The 22,468-nt window shown below is 47.6% G+C and overlaps 1 long non-coding RNA gene across 2 annotated transcripts in view; it reads left to right on the forward strand.

Moving 5' to 3' along the window:
- LOC149749650 (uncharacterized) overlaps positions 1-8,617 on the forward strand; it is a 44,193-nt gene extending 35,576 nt beyond the window's left edge. The window contains exon 4 of one of the 2 annotated variants that reach the window (XR_016392773.1): positions 7,574-8,617. This is a non-coding gene — a long non-coding RNA (uncharacterized LOC149749650). Of the gene's footprint in view, positions 1-699; positions 7,546-7,573 lie in introns of those variants that run through there. The other variant, XR_016392772.1, reaches the window with a different exon arrangement.
- Positions 8,618-22,468: the final 13,851 nt, after the last annotated feature.

Below are 22,468 nucleotides of genomic sequence, written 5' to 3' on the forward strand. Positions count from 1 at the left end.
AGGGAGGAAAGCAGGGTTGGGGTGGTGGTGGTGGTGGGACGAATTGAGAGATTAGGATTGACATGTATACACTAATATGTATAAAATAGATAACTAATAAGAACCTGCTGTATAATAATAAATAAATTAAAATTTTAAAAAAGATTGATAACTGTTACATCACAACTCTTAACATCACTAGGAGGAACTCTATAGTGCTACCTCTTTGTAGTGAAACCCACTCCCACTTCATGCCTCACTGGTCCTCCTCCCTGACCCCTGGAAACTACTAACCTGTTCTCCATCTCCACAGTTTTGTCATTTTGAGAATGTTGTAAAAACGAAATCATACAGTATGCAACCTTTTGAGATTGAATTTTTTCACTAATAAGCGTAAGGTTCTTGAGCTTCCTCCAGGTTGTTGCATGTATGATCGGTAGTTTGTCCTTTTCTATTGTTAAGTAGTATTCTTACATGGATGTGCCACTCTTTAGCCATCCACCAGTTGAAGGATATTTGAATTTGTTTCCAGTGTTTGGTGATTATGAATCAAGTTACTGTGAACATCTGTGCAACAGGTTTGTGTGAGAACATAAGCTTCACTTCACTTGGGTAAATACCTAAGAGTGGTATTGTTGGGTTGCTTGGTAAGTGTAAATTTTTTTTTTTTGCGGTACGCGGGCCTCTCACTGTTGTGGCCTCTCCCATTGCGGAGCACAGGCTCCAGACACGCAGACTCCACGGCATGTGGGATCTTCCCAGACCGGGGCACGAACCCGTGTCCCCTGCATCGGCAGGCGGACTCTCAACCACTGCGCCACCAGGGAAGCCCACATGGTAAGTATAAATTTATGTGAAATGGCTAAACTGTTTTACCAGCTGGCTCTACCATTTTGCATTCCCACCAGCATTGTATGAGAGTTATGGTTGCTCTGCATTCCTGCCAGCATTGGGTATTATCACTTTTTTATAAAAATGTCAGCCATTCTAATACATGTGTAATACTACCCCACATAACTCTTAAACCATAAGTAAGACCGTGTCACGACCCTTCTTAAAATATGCTTCACATCACACTCAGAATAAAATTCAAGCTCATTTCTGAGGCCTGCCAGACCCTCTCTCCTGACCTCTGGGTCTCACTCGGCTCCAGCCGCAGCAACCTCCCTGTTGTTTCTCTGACACCCTAAGCTTGTTCCGCTGGAATGTTCTTACCCTCGGTATCCAGGTGACTCAGTTTCTCGCTCCATTTACTCTAATATCAGCTTCTCAGAGGCCTACCCTGATGGTCCAAATGAGCCCCATCCCTCCACTCAGCTCACAATTCTCCTACCCTGTTTTATTTTTCTTGAAGGCACTCATCTCTGCTTGATACAATACTGTATCAATTACTGAACTGTTTACTGTCTGCCTCCCCCATAAGGACAGGGATTGGCTTTTTGATGACTGTTTCCAGTGCTGAACCCAGTGCTTGGCACATAGGAGACACTCAATAAATATTTGTTGAATGAATGTGTATCGGAGACCTCTTGTGACCCTCCTCCCATCCTGGCCCACCTTTTACTCAGCCGTCGCCGTGGCAACCAGTTTTGGGGCAGGTAAAAGCCCCCTGGGTTAGCTGCTCCCCACAGGTCTTGCCTTCTGCCCAGGCTTGTGTCTGGACTCAAGCACTGTGGCTTGGAAGTGTGAGGAACTTAACCCTACTGGGGCAACCCTGGACCCACAGATATATGCTTGCTTCTCTGATGCTCGGTGGACAGTTCTGAGGTGCCCTCCGTGTTGCTCCTCAGCAGATCCTCCCCACCGGATTGAGCCCCACTTGCCCACAGTGGTGACCAACTCCGCAACACACCATTGTCCTGCTTTCCTTCTTTCCAGTCCCCCTCTCCCCACGGCCCTACTCCTGTTCCCAGGGGCCTGGTACATAATAAATATTTATTAAGCGAATAAGGTAATTACTAGCAACACACATGCACACACACACACACAAAAGAAAAGAAAAAAGAAGATGTATGTCCACACAAAGGCTTGTCATGAATTGTCATAGCAGGTTTATTTATTTATTTTATTTTAGGTTTTTTAAAATTGAAGTATAGTTGATTTACAGTGTCATCTTAGTTTCTGGTATATAGCAAAGTGATTCATAGATAGATAGATAGATAGAGATATTCTTTTTCAGATTCTTTTCCATTATAGTTTATTACAAGGTATTGAATATAGTTCTCTGTGCTATACAGTAGGACCTTGTTGTTTATCTCTTTTATATATAGTAGTTTGTATCTGCTAATCCCAAACTCCTTATTTATTCCTCTGCCACCCTTTTCCCCTTTGGTACCATAAGTTTGTTTTCTTTTTTTTAATTTATTAATTTATTTTATTTATTTATTTTTGGCTGCTTTGGGTCTTCCTTGTTGCGTGCGCACTTTCTCTAGCTGCGGCAAGCAGGGTCTACTCTTCGTTGCAGTGCATGGGCTTCTCAGTGCGTTGGCTGAGCACGGGCTCTAGGCACGCGGGCTTCAGTAGTTGTGGCTCGTGAGCTCTAGAGCGCAGGCTCAGTAGCCGTGGCACAGGGGCTTTGTTGCTCCGCAGCATGTGGGAACTTCCCGGATCAGGGCTTGAACCCTTGTCCCCTGCATTGGCAGGCGGATTCTTAACCACTGCGCCACCAGGGAAGCCCATACGTTTGTTTTCTATGTCTGTAAGTCAAAGCAGCATTATTCATAATAGCCCAAAACTGGAAATGGCCCAGGTGTCCATCAACAAGCAAATAGATAAATTGTGGTATATTCATACAATAGCTTACTACTCAGTAATAAAAAGAAACAAATGCTGATAAATGCTACAACATGAATGGACCTCCAGAACATTATGCTGAGTGAAAGAGGCCAGACAGGAAGAGTACATACTGGATGATTATATTTACACTGTTTTTTTTTGTTTGTTTTTGGCTGCACTGCGTGGCTTGTGGGATCTCAGTTCCCTGGCCAGAGATCGAACCCAGGCCACAGCAGTGAAAGCGCCAGATTCTAACCACTAGACCACCAGGGAAATTCCTGGATGATTACATTCAAATGAAGTTCTGGAACAAGCAAAATGAAGCTATGGGAACAGAAAGCAGAGCTGAGATTGACTGGGGCTGGCCATGGGGAGGGAGGATATTGACTGGAAAGAGGACTCAGGAAAATTGTACAGATTATGGAAATATTCTATGTCTTTCATAGAGTGGTGGATACTTGGGTATTTGTCAAAACTCACATAACTGTACACCTTAAACATGTGCATTCTATTGTATGCAAATTATACCTCAATAAGGCTGATTTTTAAAGTGAATTAACTATAAATGCTATGAAGGGAAGAAAATATGGTATGTAAGAGAGAATGCGGGGAAGGAAGATTACTTTTGATTGGTTGGCCAAGTGATTCTTGAGGAGGTGACATTTGAACAGAGATTTGAATGTCAAGAGGGAGACAGCCATGGAAAGATCTAGGGGAGGCCATTCCAGAAAAAGGTCAATGCGGGAACAAAGACCCAGAACAGGAAGGAGTTTGGTAATCTTGGGACCAGTCTGAAGGCCAGTGTGACTAAGTGAAGTGGGTAGGGCAGAGAGGGGTACGAGACAGGGTGGAGAGTTGGGCGGAAGCCAGATCACTTACGACCTTATCAGCCCCAATAAAGGTGTGGAATTTGAAATGAACAAAATGCAAATCCCTCATGGGTCTAGTGGAGCAGAAACACATAAGCAAATAAAGGCAAATACAGGGTCATGGGTGATATTTTGGGGACATGTACAGGGAAAGAGGAGGGAGTAGTCAGCGCTACCTGGGAACATCTGGGAAGGCTTCCCAGAGGAGGTGACATTTCAGCCAAGACTTGAAGGAAGAGTAGAAGAGGAGAAAGGGTATTCCAGTGGAGGGTGCTGTGTCTAGAGTAGCCCAGAGGTGAGCAGCTCCATGGAACATTCAAAGACCTGAGCATAACATAGGTCTAGTTGGAGTTTTGCCTCTAGGGGAGTGGCAGGAGATCTGAGGTTGAAGAGAAAGGCTTTTAAATGCCTCATCAAGGACTTCCCTGCCGGTCCATTGGTTAAGACTCTGAATTTCCACTGCAGGGGGCAAGAGTTCGATCCCTGGTCAGGGAACTGAGATCCCACATGCCGTGAGGTGCGGCCAAAATACATAAATAAACGCCTCATCAGACTTGATCCTGCAGGGGATGGGAAACCCCTAGAGAATTTTAAGTAAGAGAGTATTAGGGCCAAGTTTATATTTCAGATCAAGACCTCCAGATTGGGCACATGGAGAGCAAGACTGCTGGTTCTGGTGTGAAATCACGGGGAAGGCCTGAACAAGGACCGGTGGGGCAAGGAGAAGGGCCAAACTCTGCTACGAGGTAATCAGGGCTATCTTGAACTCAGGGAAGTTCAGGTCTCTGGCTTGAAGGCCTGGCTTCCCTGCCGGACGGTGGTCCAGTTAAGCCAGACACACGAGGAGAGACAGGTTGAGGAAAACATCTACAGAGTTTGAGGTACCAGAGGGCCATAAATGCTAACTTTTACGGGCTCTGCTCCCTCAGAGGGCTTGTTACTTGAAGATTCCTAGGCCCTTGCTCCAGTGATTTGGAAGCAGTGGGTCTAGGATGGAGCCCAGGAAACTGCATGTGTACACAGTGCCCCTCCCACTCTGAGGCAGGTGGACTCCACACCTACAGAGCTGTCAATGTGGCCTCTCCAGGGAGGGGCCTGGAGCAGGAGGTGGACAACAGGCACACTCTCATCTGGACTGTGGCCAAAGCAGCCAGAAATTCAGGCAAAGGTGGTGTCCAAAATAAGGCTCTAGGGGTAGTGGGTGCAAAGGTCTCCCCTGCTGCAGCTAAAGAGTTGCACTAGAGAGAAACAACAAGGTTCTACTGTATGGCACAGGGGACTGTATTCAATATCCTGTGATAAGCCATAATGGAAAAGAATATGAAAAAGAATGTACACATATGTATAACTGAATCACTTTGCTGTACAGCAGAAATTAAACACAATATTATAAATCAACTATACTTCAATAAAATTAAAAAAAAAAAAAAGAATTGCACTAGAGTGGCCCTGGTCATCATGTGTAACTCCTGATCACCTGACCAAGGAACCACAGAAATTAGTGGTAGGGCCAAGATGAAGCAGATACCTTTTAACTTGTTGCCTCTCCGAGGGTGTGGATGGAGGGTAGCCGTGGTGAGGATACATGGAGGCTTCGGTGACCTGGAGATGTGCTCTGTGCAAAGAGAGCAGCTTTTGTGCGCATCAGTTTCCCCTTGCGACATCTCTATGTGCCTGGGCCTATTATTATTTCCACTTAACAGATGAGAAAACTGAGGCCCAAAAACATTTAGTAAAATGTTCTGGGCTCCAAGATGAGTACGTAGGGGAACTGGGGCTGGAATGCAAGTCTCTGGACACTCCTAATCATAGCATTACCCTGCCTCCCTGAGTGGGAGAAGTCACTTCACCTCTTAAGTCAGGGGTCCCCAAACCCAGGGCCATGGACCGGTTTCAGTCCTTGGCCTGTTAGGAACTGGGCCACACAGCAGGAGGTGAGTGGTAGCCGAGCAAGCGAAGCTTCATCTGTATTTACAGCTGCTCCCCATGGCTCACATTACTGCCTGAGCTCCGCCTCCTGTCAGCATTATGGTGAGTTGTATAATGATTTCATTATATATTACAATGTAATAATAATAGAAATAAAGTGCACAATAAATATAATGTGCTTGAATCATCCCGAAGCCATCCCCCCCACCCCACCCCACCCCCGGTCCGTGGAAGAATTGTCTTCCATGAAACCAGTCCCTGGTGCCAAAAAGGTTGGGGACCAGTGTCTTAAATGATTGTCCAAGCAAGGGATGGGGGAGAGTACACGTTTTCCTTGTCCTATCCCTTTCAGAAAGTGTCTAAGTCCTCACCATGTGTGTTTTCCAAAGGCAAGGCTCCCAGGGCCCAGAGGAGCTAGGATTTAGAGCCTCATGGTACAAACCGACTTGTAGGGTCCCAGCCAGGAACAATCGCCCATCTTCTAAGAATCTCACAGCAGTGCCACATGCCTCAGCTTTATCCAAGCAACAGAAGGAGGTGGTGGAGGCGGCGGTGGCAGCAGCAGCCTCAGCAGCAGCAGCAAATCTGTCCCCAGTGCACGACAGCATTGTTTTGCTGTGATGGAATACACGTGGCATATGTCTGCAAAGTTACTATCTTGAGAGCGGGTAGAAAGGGGGTTTTTCATGTGCCAGATTTCACTTTCCTTTCTGAAACAATTCCTGTAGTAAACAGAGGTTTTCTGATCTTGCTAAGATCCAGAAGATGGGAATTCCTTTACACATTTTTAAGTAAAACTATTGTCTCGTAGAGTTTCAGTCTATTGATGGTGCAAATGTTTTTTTTGTGGTACGCGGGCCTCTCACTGTTGTGGCCTCTCCCGTTGCGGAGCACAGGCTCCGGACGCGCAGGGTCAGCGGCCATGGCTCACGGGCTCAGCCGCTCCGCGGCATGTGGGATCCTCCCAACCGGGGCACGAACCCGTGTCCCCTGCATCGGCAGGCAGACTCTCAACCACTGCGCCACCAGGGAAGTCCGGTGCAAGTGTTTTCTAAACGTGGAAGCTCTCCTGTGCCCCCTCCCTCCCTCCAAAGGCCAGGACAGGAAGAGGCACTGCCACCTATAGGCGACCAACTCTGTTCCAGTCTCAGACCACCCCAGTGATGAGGCCACCGTCTGTCCTGTGGCTGCCATCCCCTGGCAAACGGAGTGGGTAAGAGGAAAGGCTTGCTGAGCATGGGAGGCCTGGGGCGGAGGCGGAGAGGCAAGGAAGGGCCAGGAGGCGAGCAGAATGTGACTTTTAGGAGGAGAATTATTTTGAACTACATCTTGTGTGCTGACAGCATAGTGATCATTATTAGGACCTCAGATGCAACATGAAGCCCGCCCTGAAGTTAAATTTTCCCTTTCCGATAAGCATGGCCTATCAACCCAGCCTAAGATAGCTCAATGCAACCTCCTCCAAGGTAGGGGGTTGAAATGCTCCAGCTGCTCCCTCAGTTACCTTTCATTAAGGACTTTGCCTTATTGGTAAACAGGGGCACCTGTTTGCCTTAGCCTTATCAAATCAACCTGACAACTACTTTGTGCAAGAACCAGAGTTGTATTTGCATTTTTCTACCCACATTTAGTTTTGGGGGGTGCTGTTACATGGAGGGGCAGACCTGTGGCCTGAATGATGCTCAGACAGATTTTGATTGGCTTTCACAGTGTTTTTAAAATTGGTTTTCACATCAAAATCCTGTTTGCCGGCTTCTCTTGAAAAAATCAGAAAACTTGGCCGCACTGGGCCACATTCCCCTGGGCCAAGTGGCCAGATAGTGGCTCCCTTTGCACAGAGTTTGCTCTCCAGTTTGCCATAACCCCACCACTCCCCATCAGCTCCCTTCCACACCCTAAGAAAAGGTACAAGTTAAAAGGCAGATATGGAGAAACGAGTTTCAGTCTTGGCCCACCCCTTACCTCCTAGGGCCCCTTGAACAGGTGTCTACATCTCTCTGAAGCCTGTTTTTAATCCCTAGGAAGAAGAGAATAATGAGATAATGCATGCAGAGCACTGGCCAGAAGCCTCGCCTTAGAGGAAGCACTCACTGAGAATTTGCCCTGTATGTTTATTGGTGATTATGACTAATTCCTGTCAGTGACGCAGGTGAGACCCAACACTGTATACAAATGGACACACCTACTGAAATGTAAGTTTGATATAAGCAAGGATTTTGAAAATCTGTTTTGCTTATTCCTGCATCTCTAGAGCTTAGTACAGTCCCTGGGACATCGTTGGCGGTTGGCACTTAGTAAATGTGCTGACTGAATATGTGGATTTAACGTTTCCCTGAGTTCTTATTCTTCATATGTCATGTGCTAAATCATCATTAGTCCATTGTATAAATATAAATGCAAATGGACATATGGGCTGAGTATTTCAAATTTATATGGGCTGATTTTTTTTTCTTATTTTCAAAATATCAAAAGGTAGGGAGATTCTTAAGAGTTGATGGGAACTTCATACTCAGTTGAGTCACAGCCTAGGAGAAAAATGTGTTTTCCTCCAGGACTGGGTTTCTAAGATCATTATCCGAATGCCAGGCCACTTCAGGAATCAGTGCTTCAAAAAATCACAATTAAAATTGCACGGCTTTCTGTGATGCCTCTTGAGAACTCAAGGTGCTGTACAAACACATTTAAAGCATGAAGTGCTCCCTGAAGCACTTTCTTCAGAAGTAATACTTCCAGAGAGGAGAGTACACTTAGGTAAAACCAATGGTGAGTTTTATGCCATGATCTCAGCAAGACAACCTCTGAGTGCTGGAGTTTGCACCCCAGTGGATGCAACTTTCCTGGAAATATGGAAGGTGAGTTGGCTCCCAAGTGGATTCAAAGCTATCCTACTGGAATAATATTGGAATATTATGTTACATGTGCCTACAGGACTCTTCAATAAGCTTGTGGTTTTGGTATCGGTGGCCTGTAGGGGTCAGCTGTGTTTTTTGTTTGCTAGGCATCCGCTCTTCCTAGTGCTGGTAACTAAGCTTCTATTTTCCTGGGGAAGCTGTTCCTTCCAAATTTTAAACTGTGGGGTTTGGGGGGGTGGGCTAACCTTACTCCCAGGCTCCAGAGGACAGCATGGAACTAGCCAAGATGTCACATCCTCTGGCTGCAACCACACATTCAGAGAAAAGCAAGTTACCCAAAGCCGATGCAAACAGTCAGACTCCAGTCTGGAGCTTTTCTTAGTACTGTTGGGAAAGAGAAAGCCTTTTGTCTGCTGGGAACTTTTTGCTATGAGAATGTAATTCTGACACTCTCAGAGGGACTGCCTGAGAATGCAGAGAAGAGAGCTGAGAGAGCAAGAGAGGAGACTCCTGGTGATACTGTTTGAGTGCCCGGATCTGGCTATGCCTGAAGTTCAGATTTGCCTCTGGACTCCTGGTTTTAAGAGCCAATAAATTCTCTCTCCCTCTTTCTTAAACTGATTTGAACAGCATTTTAGTCACTTGCAATGGAGACACTCCTGACTAGCAAATTGGAATTCGAAAATGTAAATCAGAAAAAGAGGCATAAAAATGTGAGACTCATTGCTCAGGTAAAACCCAAAACCTTAAACCATGACCAGAAGCAAACTCATGCCTCTTTCTACTTCACATGAACCTCAAATTCCATTAGAACCAGGCAGAGCAGTGAGCTAGTGAACAGCAGAAGTGAAATTTTCTTCTCCTTTCTTTAACATCCTCACACACAAAAAGAATCTGGTCGTTCTTTTCTGGGTTTTGTGCATGTGCTGGCCACACTCACTGGCTTTCCTTTCACATGTGTTCATTTGTCTGCTTCCATGGGGGGAAGACATTGAAATAAGCCAGAGGCCAAGTCTTAGTGGATTTCTCCAGTGCTTTAAAACTCTGTTCTTAGGGGAATTCCACAGTGTTTGCCATTGAGCCTGAGAGCTCCAGAAAGTCGTTGTTTGACTTGTGCAGCATGTAGAGATGTTCATTTAACAGGGTTACTGAGCGCCTCTGCCTGCCAGGCCCTGACCGCCACACACGTGTGAGCAAGGGGGCACAGTCTTTCTCTTTTTCAGGAGGGGTGGTTTCTAGTACTTCGTCAGCCCTTCCTTACCCTTTGGGGCTGCACCTTTGCCCCTAGTCTCCCTTCTGACCAGGTTGAATTCTGCTGCTAAATGATTCTTTACAAAACACTGCATCCCATTCCCATTTCCCATTCTGAGGAGCTTCAGTGGTTTCCTATACTTTTTGTATTAAATCGATACTCTTCTCAGGCCTTAATAAAACTAATACTAATAATAAAGAAAAGTGAATAGTTTGGAGCACTTACTATGTGCCAAGCGCCACATTTAGGTTTCATATGCATTATCTTAGTTAATCCTCAAAATAACACTATAGATACACTGGGGGTGGGGATGAGGGTGGGAAATAAAAACACTGTAAAGTAGATAACAATGTTATCCCTATTTTTTTCCAGATAAGGAAGCTAACGCACAGAGAGGTTAAATAACTTACTCAAGGTCATGTGGCCAAGAAGTGATGGAGTTCGACCCTGTCACTCTGGCTCCAGACCCCATGTTTCTACCGGAAGATTTTGCTATCTCAAAAGCTCCTCTACAATCTGCTGTGTCTCTACCTTATTTCTCACAACTGTCCAATTTCCACAGTCCACTTAGGCTGATCTTATGGCTATGCCCACCATTCTCTAGTGTTATTGCCCTTGCTTATTTGTTCATTCATTCATTCAGCAAATATTTACTGAGCCCCTGTCTCAGGTGTTCATGTCGTCCAGATGATATAACCAAGAATGCTCTCTTCTCTCACCACTTCTCCAAATCCTCCAAATTTCAGACTTTGTTCCAGACCCTTTCTTTTATACATCCCACTTCAGCCAATGCAGCTGGCATGGCATCCCTCTCCATGAATGCTGAGGGCAGAGAAGGGCATGACATAGTTTAGCACTCAATTTCACAGGGGCTTTGTGACCTCTCATGCTGTCTCACTGTCCTATCAGGAGTGTGATGTCTGGAGGACCGAGTCAGAGAACTTGCTCCTTTCATATCCATCACAGTGTGGAGTGTAGATTAGGCATCCAAGAAACATTCTTTCACCCAATTGGTGACTGAACAAATGGGGTCCAATGAAAATACGATTTTTTTTTTTTTTTTTTTTTTTTGTGGTACGCGGGCCTCTCACTGTTGTGGCCTCTCCCGTTGAGGAGCACAAGCTGCGGACACGCAGGCTTAGCGGCCATGGCTCACGGGCCCAGCCGCTCCACAGCATGTGGGATCTTCCCGGACCGGGGCACGAACCCGCGTCCCCTGCATCGGCAGGCGGACTCTCAACCACTGCGCCACCAGGGAAGTCCACAACGATTTTTTAAAAAATTAATTTATTTATATTTTTGGCTGCGTTGGGTCTTCGTTGCTGCGCTCAGTCTTTCTCTAGTTGCGGTGAGCTGGGGCTCCTCTTCATTGCAGTGCGCGGGCTTTTCCTTGAAGTGGCTTCTCTTGTTGTGGAGCATGGGCTCTAGGTGCGCGGGCTTCAGTAGTGTGGCACTTGGGCTCAGTAGTTGTGGCTCACGGGCCCTAGAGCACAGGCTCAGTAGTTGTGGCGCACGGGATTGGCTGCTCTGCGGCATGTGGGATCTTCCTGGACCAGGGCTTGAACCCATGTTCCCTGCATTGGCAGGCAGATTCTTAACCACTGTGCCACCAGGCAAGCCCTACAATGATTTTTTAAATGGCCTTCTGAAAAACTGTGAATCTGGGTTCTTCCTTTGACCTAGAATTCACCTCAAGTTGCTGACAGTCTCCTGAGGTAGGTATTATACCCATTTTACAGATAAGACTGAGGCTCAAGGAAGGTGGGTAACTTGTCTGATTTCACAAAATGAATAAACCTCAGAGCACAGTTTCCCAACCCCTGCATCATGCTGCCTCCACAATCCTTGGATTGTTCTCCTGAGTTCACAAATGTTGAAAATCCATTGCAGTTCCAGTGGCTAATGGACTTTCACAAAAAATATGCTTCGTCAGGACCTTCCACACAGACATTTTTATTTCTGGGAATGGAAACTTGTGAAGAAACTCCAGTGACTTCTACATCTGGCTGGCTGCTTACTCCTGGGACTTGAGGTCAAATCCTAGAAAAGAGTCATGTGGGATGTGCTCCCTGGCCATGTCTCTAGTTCTTGGATGCTGCCAAGTAACATTCCTTGAGTTTGTACTCATCTGATAGCACTCCTTCCTCAAGGGGGTGGTGGGGATGGGGGTGGGGAACGTTCTATTTTTTCCTTTGGTGGTTATGCCCTGTCACACCCAAGCAGCTCAGTAAAAGGGGAGTGGCCAAGGACCTTACTGAAAACACCGTTCTTTCATCTCTTCTCCCCCAGCATGACCCCATATGTCCCAGCTGCCCTCTCCAGCCTCGCTCCCTTGCAGGGGCAGTTATCTCCACCTTGGCCCTCACCCTCACCTTGACCTGCCCACAGTAGAGCCTCAGAGGCCCTGTGCTTTCCCCTCGGGCCTACATCAGGTTCTTCTCACCTGCTCCTCCTTCTCTGCAGTCCTCACTTTTGCAGCCTCTCAGCCTCCCTTCCCTTAATGCTATTAGTACACGTTTCCATTCAGCAGCCTCTCCCCAAACCACTGCTCCTTCTCCTTTTTCTAGATCCCTTCTCCATTCTCTCTGCTCCTAGCACTTCTCCCCTCCACTGCCTCCCTCAAACCTCATTCTAGCCCAACTCTTCCCCAACCTGTCCCTAACCTGCAGTTGGAGTTCCCCTCCTCAGATCTGCCACCCCAGGCGTGGCTGCCCCTGCCCTGCTCCCACCATCTTCCTGCCTCCGAATCTCTGCCCTTTGGGACCTGGGCTCATGTTTTAAATCTCTTCTCTCCTATTAGTACACCTCTGACTGGAGTCATGGCTCTACTTTATCTTTCACAGCTGTCTTTTATTCCCATTTGTATGCTAGTTTCTTTTTTTTTTTTTAAGATTTTTTTTTTGATGTGGACCATTTTAAAAGTCTTTATTGAATTTGTTACAATATTGCTTCTGTTTTATGTTTTGGTTTTTTGGCCACGAGGCCTGTGGGATCATTGTTCCCCGACCAGGGCTCAAACCCGCATCCCCTGCATTGGAAGGCGAAGTCTCAACCACTGGACTGCCAGAGAAGTCCCGCTAGTTTCTTTTTTAAATAAATGTATAAAAATAAAGAAGTGTCACTTAAAATGAAACTATTAAGTAAACAGCACAGGTGGTACTTGGATATGAGGGACAACACCGATAAACTCCTGATCTTCAAGAATCATGCCTCAAGCAGCCTGGAATTGCTCATTGCTCATTGCACACATTCTAGTGTGCTCACTAGAAGTTATTTATAAACTAACTTTTTGGTTTAAAATCCCACCGGCTGAGAGGGAAGGACGACATACATGAAACCTCCATAGTGGTGCAGGGACTAGAAGAGTAAAACTTAAATGGAACTCAGAAAGTGAAGGGACGAAATAAGCAGTGGCTTTCAAACCAGGACCTCCATGGAGTGTTAGATTTTCATTTTGAAGCTGATGGTCTATGTCTAGCAACGGGAAAGTCATAGAGGTGCAGGCATACGATTATAGTGAGCAAGGGGAGGAAATTGAGAAAATCGATATCTAATCTGAAAAACAAAAAAGCTTTTCAAGTAGGACGTCCAGGCTTGTTCTAGGCTTTGCTCTGGGAGTGTTTCAGTGCTTTCTCTCTCTGTTGGAATAGAAGGAGGCCTTCAGGACAGGAGGTCTGGGCCTGGGCTTCAGCCCGTCTCCTCCCCTCTCCTGAATGAATGAAGTCTTACTACTTTCTCCAGCAAAGGCTGCACTACTTGTTGAGAGGCTTATGGGGAAAGTTGCCAAAGAGCAATCCAGTTATCAGCCTCAGCCCCAGCCCTCTCAGGTACAGTTCGCGGAGCAAACCCTCGAACCTAGTTGGGTCTAGACCCAGAAGACACGGAGAGGAGCAGCCCACAAGCGAACCTGCGTGCCACGCACTGAACCGGGTATGGTGGGGACACAGGCCCTGCCAGCCAGGCGCTTGCACTGGCGGCGAGGGGATAAAGTCTGGAGTCTCGGAGCACTGATCGAACTTGAGGGGAGTGCCTGTTGGAGTCTCAGGTATCCATCCCAACTCGGAGGGCTGAGCAGCCAGGCCAGAGACGGACCTCGAGTCTCCGCGTCGTCAACAGCCCGGGAGCGCTCCAGGAGGCGCTTCCAGGACCAGCTGCAGGGAACTGGGCTCTTGCTATGACACCGCCCACCGCCTCGCCCCGCCCCGTGCGGGTTGCCAAGGTGATCAGGTGACTCAGAGCTTGCGGCGCTCGGGCCGGTTGTGACGTCAGGCGCGCCCAGGCTCCTCACTCGCTCCTTGGCAGGTGCGGCGCGACTTGTGCGGTCCCGTCTGATCCCAGCGGGTCCGGGCCGAACCAGTGCCTAGCAGGTTCGAAGAGAAGAGAGGTAAGGTGCGGCGGAGCCGGACCCGGCCAAGCTGGGACCAGGGAGGGGGTGAGGCGCGGGCAGGGCCCTTCCGGGGTTTTGCGCACCCCCGAGCTCCCCAGAGGGCGCCGGAAGAGCGAAGGGCCCCGGGGCGGGATGGGCCGGCTCCGGCCGAGGAGTGCGCACGGGCTGGGAGAGAGGCCGGGAGCTGGGGAGCGGTTGAAGCCGGCCCGATGCCCACCCCGGCTCATCGCGGCTGCTCCTCCGGGTCCCGTCGCAGCGCCGCTGGCGGAGGCTGGGAAGATCCAGCGCCGCCCGCCCGGCCTCTGGGCAGTGGACTAAGGGGCTCCGCGTTGCGAGAAGTCGGCTGACTGAGAGCTGGGCTCGCCACACCCGGTCTCGGGAGACGTCTGCGGGAGGCTTCTGCATCTCTTCGCCTTGGGCTGCGATTTCTAGGGCGCTGCCGGGGATCCACTCCGTGCTCTGAGCCGGGCCTGCTGGGGGCGGGAGAGCGCTAGGGAGCCCCTCGGGTGGGAGCAGGGGCCGGGGGTGTTCAGGAAAGGTGTTGCGGGGGAAAAGGAATCTTCACTATTGAGAACGGTGTCTAGGAATCTGAATAGACCTGTTGGAGGAAGTGAAATCTGAGCGGAGCCCTGAGGGGGGCGGCTAATCTCCGGCAGCTGTGGGCATTGGACAAGTAGAGGGAGGGAAAGGGGACCTCTGGAGAAGGAGACCTTGAGCCTCGCGCTGGAGGTAAGGGAAGGACGATTCGGCGACTTACTGGACCGAGTGCTAGGGCGGTTTTGGGGGCGGAGGGGAAGTTTGGAGATTTAGGTTAGGGCCGGTTGGGAAAAACTCTTTGAGCGCTTAGCTGAGGGTTTGTGTACTGTGGGGAGCCATTGAAGCGTCGGCTGCGTTGGGGTAGGGGAACACTGGGATGGGGAGACACCGAGGAGGCAGTTGTGACAGCCTGGAAAAGAGGTGACAACGCCTAGAACTCTGGTCCGTTGGGATTCTGTGAACCCTGCTTCTGAAATCTTTGTAGCAGACAAGGATGTGGGAGCAGGCAGCCAGGTGCCAATTACCCCGGCCATTGTTAGCAGATTTTTTTAAAAATTCCTTCTTATGCGGGAAAGGAAGCACGCAGCTGCGGCTCATTTTCTCTTCTCATTTGGCCGGGTGAGTTAATGACTCTCTGAGGGCTTTGCTACCCTTGATATGCACTGAGGTTGTATTGTTCACAGCACTTACCCTTTAGAAATTTCAGAGTGTTCTACAAACACCTCTTATCCCCAGGGTGAAACCCAACCCTGAGCGAGTGGTAGGAGATTTAATGCAGAGAAGTTATTGAAGGATAATCAGTGCCCCAAACATGAATGGGGGCATTGGGGAAGCTGAAAGGAGTCCCCTGCTCTTTGTTAATTGTAGAACAGAGTTCCCCTTTCCTACCTGCTACCCTCAGTTTGTGGGCTTCTTAGGTAAGGCTGCTTAAGTGTTAATTGGCCATTTTGTCTTAAATTCTTGAGAAATAGGAAGAAGATATTTTGATTTTTGAAGAGGAATGATTTGGTGATATATGGGTTTTTTTCCAGCTCTGAAATTTACTGATCCTGTGAACAACAGCAAAAAGCACACAGTTGTCCTTTTTAGATCGAACCTTTCACAAACTTCTGTTTTCTGGGAGGAAGTGAAATAGCTGAAACTTCTCACCAATTTGTTTTGTATTTGTTTGACTCCAGAAAACAGAATTGGACTCCAGGAATCCTGTACAGTAAAAGGCAGTTGAGGGAATTGCTGAGAACTTGGCAAGGTGGCTGCAGCTGGTTTATGCATTAAACGGAGAAACCAGCACAGCACTCAAGGGAGGACAAATCCAGAGTGCTGGCAGCTGGGGAGAGCGAGCTTCCCAGTCAGATCAGCCACATCATTCTCTGTAAAAGATGTCTTAAGACAGGTCATTTGAGCATTGAGCAAATATGTGTTTACCACATATTTCTACTTACCCGAAGAGTCCCCCCCCCTCCCCGTGTACCTATTCATTGGCTGGGCTTGTTATGATAGAGCTTTTTACAGGGCTCTCCAGAAGCCCCATAATATTAAGAATCGCTGGAAGTTAGATTTCTGGGCCACATTTTTAAAAAACTGTTAACCATTTTCTAAATGGTCTTTGGAATTATTTGGAACGGCCAACTAATCATGCTTCCTTTGGAAACAGTCTGCGCCCCCCTCCCCCAGACACTGTAACGATGTGCTGTCAGGGCGGTTAAGTAGGCCGAGAGTTTTGGGAAATTTTCTGCTTTCATTCACCCCGGCCGCCCCCACAAATGTTCCCATTGGTAGAGAATTTAAGACTTCAATGTTAGGAAAGAAAGATAGTGTTTCCCTCAACACAAGCAATGATAAACACCAGGCCTGGCTGTTCTGTTGAAGAACAGAAATACCCTCCCTTAAGGGGAACTGGGCCCAGGTGAGAACCAGGGCTAGGGTATGAGCCAGAGACCCCCACGGAGCGTTCTAGGCCTGCACCTTTGTCACCCAAGGGCAGGCCCTCCTTTCTTGGCTGGAAACAGTCCTCAACCTTGAAACGGGGTAATGGACTGCAGCACACCATAGCAGGTCCTCTGCACAGCAAGGCCTCCTAGGGGTTTGTAATGCAGAGACTCTGCCTGGGCAATGGCGCACAGACCGCTTATGGCCAACTTTTCAGCATAAAGCTCTACACTGCCCTCATGGAAGCCAAATCTCTTCTGAAGCACAGTAGTCAATTCCTGGATCCGTCAGCCCTTCCTCACCAAGAACATTCTGTGTCCTGGTGGCCAAGATAATGATTTCTGTCCTGGTTGGTGTAACTCGGACCTCAACTCCAGAGTACCCATCTTCAGCCAGCTCCCTAGTGAGAAACTCGTTCAGTTCAGCTTTGAATATGCCGTCAGTGACAAACTTCCTCTTCTTGGAAATCTGCACGGCCATCTTGCCACCGCGCTCCGCCGAAAGGAAAGGCTTCACAGAGGGTACCCCCCCCATAAATTTATTTATTTATTTATTTATTTTTGGCTCTGTTGGGTCTTCGTTGCTGCGCGTGGGCTTGCTCTAGTTGTGGAGAGCGGGGTGGGGGGGGGCGTTACTCTTCGTTGTGGTGCGTGGGCTTCTCATTGTGGTGGCTTCTCGTTGCGGAGCACGGGCTCTAGGCGCGCGGGCTCAGTAGTTGTGACTCACAGGCTCTAGAGCACAGGCTCAGTAGTTGTGGCGCGTGGGCTTAGTTGCTCCACGGCATGTGGGATTTTCCCCGCCCAGGGCTCGAACCCGTGTCCCCTGCATTGACAGGCGGATTCTTAACCACTGCACCACCAGGGAAGTCCTTCACAGAGGTTCTGAAGGAATATTAATGGGAGGCTTTTATGAAATTTGAGCTCCTCTAAAGCAGAATATTTTAATTTTGGGATGATTGGTATTTTTTTGAGACGCAGTGAAATAAAGAGGTGGACATTCTAAATTTTTTTGGTAAAAGCCTCATTCAGCACCCTAAGGCTTTTTTGTTTTTGTTTCCGGGTGTATTTGGGCTTGGTTACCAATAAGCCAATAATCAGATCTGGAGGCCTGAGGGTAAGTGCATGTTTGCATTTCATATGTAAATAATTTCATACTGTTTCACACTTTATCCAGCTGGTTTAGAGTGCCTGGAGTAAACCTTGCAGCTTCTTGGGCTTTGGACCCTACATCCTTTCGACCCAGCATCCTTTCAACCCTAAAGGAGTTACTTACTAAGCACTTCAGAGACTGAAGTGGGCAATAATGCTCACTAAATTGAATGAGGAGTGAAATAGTCATCTTTTAAAATTTCATTCTCCTGAGTCACTCTGCCAGTCCTCCATCAGATAGAGATTCAAGTGCTTGCTGACGTGCCCAGGGAACTACAGAACTACAACGTCCATCTCTCGGACTTGTGACATTTGTTGTCTATGCATAGTTCTCACAGGGAAGTTCTGACAGGAGAGGCTTCCTGTTTTTCTCAGGCTGAATTGAGTGCTGTGTTCTAGGCCTCCAAGCTCCTCACGCTTGACCAGCCCTACTAATTGGCTTGGCTGTACAATGGGAGTCAGCAATTAAAACACAGCAGTTTAAAAGCAAGGGGCTTGGGCATGAGTTGACCCTCCAGGCTCTGGCCAAAAAGTTTCACACCATTTTGGGCACTATATACAAAGGGCTCTTCAAAAGGCAGTGAGCTTAGAATGACTTCTTTTGTAGTTTTTAGGAGACAGATGTGGAATATTAATACTGATTTAGGCCTCAAAACCAGAGCTAGGAAACTGGATGGGCCCTCAGTTCTAAAGCAAGGGAGGGAGTTCCCTGGTGGCACGGTGGTTAAGAATCTGCCTGCCAATGCAGGGGACATGGGTTCGATCCCTGGGCCGGGAAGATCCCACGTGCTGCAGAACAACTAAGCCCATGCACCACAACTACTGAGCCCGCGCGCCTAGTCCTGTGCTCTGTAACAAGAGAAGCCACCACAATGAGAAGCCTGTGCACCGCAACGAAGAGTAGCTCCCCAGTCTCTGTAACTAGAGAAAGCCTGCACGCAGCAATGAAGACCCAACGCAGCCAAAAAAAAAAAAAAAAAAAAAAGCAAGGGAGATAAATGGTTTGAATCCAGTGTCTGTGGGTAGCAAGTCTGGTATGGCTTTGTCAAAAACAAAGGATGGTTTATATTTTTCTGAACCTTTTGATTAAAGGCATACCTCGTTTCATTGTACTTTGATCTGTTGGGCCTTGCAGATACTGCGATTTTTACAGATAGAAGGTTTGTGGCAACCCTGTGTCTATCGGCGTCATTTTTCCAACAGCACTTGTTCACTTTGTTTCTCTGTGTCACATTTTGGTAATTCTCGCAATACTTCAAACCTCCATCAGCAAAAAAGATTACAACTCGCTGAAGGCTCAGAAGTTTGTTAGCATTTTTCAGCGATAAAGTATTTTCTTTTTAATATTTATTTTATTTATTTATTTGGCTGCGCCGGTTCTTAGCTACAGCATGCATGTGGGATCTAGTTCCCTGACCAGGAATCCAACCCGTGCCCCCTGCGTTGGGAGCGCGGAGTCTTAACCACTGGACCACCAGGGAAGTCCCACAGCGATGAAGTATTTTTAAATTACGGTGTGTACATTATTTTTTTAGACATAATGCTATTGTACCCTCAATAGACTACGGTATAGTGAAAACATAACTTTCATCTGCACTGAGAAACCAAAAAATTTGTGTGACTCTCTTTATCGTGATATTCAGTTTATTGTGGTGATGCGTGTGAATGATTTAAGGGAGTCTTGGTAATCATGGTGAGAGGAGGGTTTGATCTACCTGAATTTACTCATTGGAGAGTAATGCCTTATTCACAGATGCCTTTCATCAGTTCTCTGATTTGTGTTAAAGAGTCATTAGTCTCAAGAGAATTGGCCCAGAAAATAAATCACGACTGAAATCTACCTGGCCTCCTGGCCAGTGTTCAAAGAAAGGCAGGGGTGGGGAACAATTGAATTGCAAAGGTATTTGGGAATAGGAAGACCTGGGAAGTGGTGCTAGACTTCTGCTCTCAGTACTTCACCCATCAGCTTTCAGTACTGGGACCTCGGGCAGGATCATTTGGGGACAGTATGTGTGAAGAGGGGGACTTCTATAGGAACGTGCCTATCTCATGAGTCCTTGTCATTAAACCTATACTTACTGCTTTCCTGCTGCCCACTAGCTTCCCAGAGACCCCAGACCCCGTGTCCCCCCTTCCCCCACCCCCAGCCTTTCTTCCGCAACACCCTCTCTAAAGGCTGGTGTGAGTCATCAATCTCTGATCCAATTTCTGCGTCCTCTGGTTCTGCTGACTTTGCTGAACTAAATCTTGGTGATATTCGATGTGTGATGGTGGCAGAACTCCAGCGAGGGGTAGTTGCATTCTAAGGGCTTGGAGGTGGATGCTTCATCTGTTTCTCACACTTAATTTGTGTTCCACCTGCATGATTTTTGTCTTATCTCTTTGCCATCAGTACTATTATTTAACATTTTTCTTTAAATTATGCCATTTTTTAAAAACTCTAAAAGTTATTTGAAAGGGAAACTATGATTGGCTTAAACTGGAAACCACTATCACCTGCCACAAATAGAAAGCAAATATTAAAAAGCATAACTATCAAAATTAAGTTGTCTGTCCACATTCCCCAAATTGTTCCACATACTCCAGTTGGAAAAATACTGCCTTCATCCAAAGATATGACTCACTCTGTTAATTTTTTCAGGTGGCAGTAAACAGGTGGTAGGAATGGTTTGGGGGTAGGCAGGGCTTCAGAGAGGGCCCCTTGAATCCCATCTTCTGAAACTCTGCATGGCTATATGACACCAGGAAGACAGCAGAGTGAAAAATGTAGGAACTAAAAATAAATACATGCAGTCAGTTGAAACCACTGGTGTTTCGACATGAGGTTTGCCAAAAGGAGGCCCAAGTGGTGGTGAGCCTGTATACTACATTAAATTCTAGGCCCTCCACCAGGGATGTGACTTCATTGATGCTGTGTTCTGTTGTCCTTTCTGTGCAGGTGCGCTCTTGGAAAACTCAGGTTTTTGTTCGGGGTGGATGCAGTTTGTTTTCTTGTTTTTGTTTTTAATTCATCAATACTCCATACTACTTTGGGCCCCTTGTCTTCCATACATACAGTTGCTCTTGGTGGATGTTACTAATGACAGAACTCTGAAGTTATCATCTAGCATGTGTTTTTTCTAACCTTTTTGTCCATAATGCGTATTCCTTTAAAAAATTCTATGAAAATGAAAGCGGGGGGAGTGAGCTGCCCTGGGATGTCTGGTCCTTAGGGTGCTCACATGGCAGGTGTGACTGGTACTTGCTGGTGTTCAGTGAAATTCACTTTTGTCCTTTAAAGCCGCCCTGCGGTGCTGACTGAGCTGCCGCTCCCGCAGAGGGTCAGGAGAGCGTGCTTTAATGGTGGAGCAAAGCCAGGGCTGGGCTGGTAGCCGGCAGGAACCAGGAGTGCTTAGTTAAATTGCCAGCACATGAAGCTGTAGGGGCCTTTTTCTAAGCCGTCAAGATTTCAGTTTTCCCACAAAGCCTAGTCTAATGCTCTGGGAGGGGGCAGGCAGAGCCTGTCTTTCAGGGGCCGTGCTGGTGAGGGACCTGGCCTGGGAAGTGGCCTTGTCAGGCTTGTTGGGAGGGATAGACTGTCCCTTTCTAGTGTGTCCTGTCAAGTTGGCAGGAAGCAGAGTTCCTCCCTTTTCTCTCTCTCCCTGCTCTAACCTATTCTTTAATCTCCCCAACTCACTTTCTCTGTTAACAGCTTTCTTCCCTTTTTCTTTCCCTTCTGTTCACTGCTGCTTTTGCTTCCTACCCTCCCTCTTGCTGGGCTCATTTTCCCTCCATTGTCACTTTGAGGGCTGGCTGTTTGAAGTTCCAGAGTTACAATGCTCTCCTGTACATCCCATGACTAGATGTAATTCAGAGGTCCCCAGCCTTTTTTTCTGAGCAGGAGCCAGCCTTCACTTCCCCATGGCTTTAAGATAGCAGCATCAGTGGGGTGCTGACCAGAGTTCCCGAGCTGAGGGACGCAGCTGGTGGTTGGAGTTCCCAAGGGGGGACTGGGCAGTGGGGGGGTGGGCTTGCTGGCATTATGGGAGCTGTCAGACAAGGGGCTGAGTGAGGTCCACCTTTGGGGTGTCCTTCCAGAAGCTGAAGGCAGAAGGCTGTCCTACATTCAGGTAGTCCTCTGGCTTCTGCAGAGGACCATCCGTGACCAATAAAGGCTGGAGAAGGGGCCCTTGGTGAGGTTGGCCTGGAACCCATGGGACTGTTCACAGCTGTGGATCCTGCCCTGGTGCTGGGACAAAACATGTTCTCAGTGGTAGCTGGATGGTTGTTGGAAGCATCTAGAAGTGTGGCCTTTCCTGCTCAATGAGTGAAGAAATAGGTTATTTTCTCCTAAAAGCCATGGGGCAGACATTACCCAAAGATATCTTTCATTTTTTACTGTGTGTAGTCATCTCTCAGTAGTTCCAGGACCCCTTCATACCAAAATAATGTGGATGCTCAAGTCCCGTAAATAAAATGGCATAGGGTTTGCATTTAACCTACGCACATCCTCTGAATACTTTAAATCATCTCTAGATTACTTATTATTTTTTTTATAAATTTATTTATTTTTGGCTGTGTTGGGTCTTCGTTGCTTCATGCGGGCTTTCTCTAGTTGTGGCAAGTAGGGGCTACTCTTCGTTGCGGTGGGCAGGCTTCTCGTTGCAGTGGCTTCTCTTGTTGCGGAGCACGGGCTCTAGGCATGTGGGCTCAGTAGTTGTGGCTCACGGGCTCTAGAGCACAGGCTCAGTTGTTGTGGCGCATGGGCTTAGTTGCTTCATGGCATGTGGGATCTTCCCAGACCAAGGATCGAACCCCGTGTCTCCTGCATT

The sequence above is a fragment of the Delphinapterus leucas genome, chromosome 3, assembly GCF_059928025.1.
Source record: "Delphinapterus leucas isolate spDelLeu-1000000601 "Yukka" chromosome 3, BTC_Dleu_Yukka2, whole genome shotgun sequence".
Taxonomy (NCBI): Eukaryota; Metazoa; Chordata; class Mammalia; order Artiodactyla; family Monodontidae; genus Delphinapterus; species Delphinapterus leucas.